This window comes from Capricornis sumatraensis, chromosome 1, assembly GCF_032405125.1.
Source record: "Capricornis sumatraensis isolate serow.1 chromosome 1, serow.2, whole genome shotgun sequence".
In the NCBI taxonomy this organism is placed as follows: Eukaryota; Metazoa; Chordata; class Mammalia; order Artiodactyla; family Bovidae; genus Capricornis; species Capricornis sumatraensis.
The window spans coordinates 76651225-76652746 of NC_091069.1; the positions used below are offsets into that span (position 1 = coordinate 76651225).

Below are 1522 nucleotides of genomic sequence, written 5' to 3' on the forward strand. Positions count from 1 at the left end.
TCACATATTATATGATTCCACTTCCGTGAAACGTCCAGATTGGGCAAATTTATAGAGACAGGAGGAAGAGTTGCTGCCTGGGGTGCTGACATGGTGATGTGAGAGGAGTGATAGCTAAGGGATATAGGGTTTCTTTTGAGGGTGATGAAAATGTTCTAAAAGTGTGGTGATAGCTATATATATCTGTGGATAAACTAAAACCATTGAATTATACACATAAATGGATGAGCTGTATGGTGTGCAGATTATACCTCAATAAAGCTGTTTAAAAATAAAGAGCATGGGGCGTTCCCTGGTGGTCCAGTGGTTAAGACTCTGAGCTTCCACTGCAGGGGGCCCAGGTTCAATCCCTGGACAGGGAACTGAGATCTTGTATACTGTGATGTGTGGCCAAAAAATAAATAAAGTAGTTTAAAAAATAAAAATAAAGGGTGTGGTAGTGTGTCAGGGGAAGGCACAGCTCTTGCTAAGATTTTGAGTGGAGAACAGTAATCCCTTGTTACGGTCCATTTATGGGGTCTCCAGCTCACATGCCCTCTTCTGGCACTGCCACCCACAGTTAATTAATCAATCAAGACTAATTCCATTTTTGAACAATGCGTGCCTGCTATGGGGAAGAGCACTTCACTTGTCCTGCCTGGAGAGATGCAGATGGTTTGAGAGATGGAAGCCTGAGAATACCTCCCAGGGCATGAGGAAGGCATGTGGCACAAAATCCTCAAGGGCTGCAGTCCCATCAAATGCCTACTGAGAATGGACATGGTCCAATGTGTCCAGCAGAGAAGGGGTTAAGGGCTCAGAGAGGACTCTGGATTTGCTGAAGTCACCCTGAGGATGAGCTCTGACTGGAGGAAAGGCCCTTTCTCTTGGGACAAGCAAATGAGAGCAGGTGGCTGGCAGCCCCACAGCCCACCGCTGGGGTTCTTACAGCTGCCTTGAGCTGCCTGAGCCACATGGCGTCCCCCAGTTGCCTCACAATGATAATACCTTCTATTTATACCAAACACCTCTCCTCCCAGGAGAGTGCTATGTTTTCCCAACATCGATTCAGTAAGCCAGCCAGACAGAATTGAATTAAAATTCACAGCAACCACTCACATCAAGCCTCCCCCCTTGCTCCTGCCTGTTCCCTCCTTCAGACACTGCTGGGACTCTCACAGCAAAAATAGAGAAGTTAAGAACATTGGCCTTCTACACACCCACTCCCCTTGAAGGTCTTCCACCCCCCAGCCTGTTCCAGATTTGGGGGGATGGGGGATTTGTGACATCCCAGGGCACTTCTCTCCTAGGAGAAATACAATGCAGGAAGAGAGGGGTCTTCAAGTGTAACATCCTCCCCTTTCTGTAAACATTTAAGCCTTTAAAACTCACAGATGACAACTCTAATGACCAGAGATCAGGCACAAAAGCGAGATGTTTCTCAGGTGGCACTGGAGCCTCTTCCACGTCTTAACCGCCATCGCAGAGAAAGCTATCTCCAAGCTATCACAGAGAAAGTCTGTCTCACCCAGGCAAATCTGTG

General features: G+C 47.3%; 1 non-coding gene across 1 annotated transcript; it reads left to right on the forward strand.

Moving 5' to 3' along the window:
• The first annotated feature begins 289 nt into the window (after nucleotides 1-289).
• On the forward strand, nucleotides 290-362 carry TRNAG-UCC (transfer RNA glycine (anticodon UCC)). The gene has a single exon. It is a non-coding gene; the product is annotated as a tRNA-Gly (tRNA).
• The last annotated feature ends 1160 nt before the right edge of the window (nucleotides 363-1522 follow it).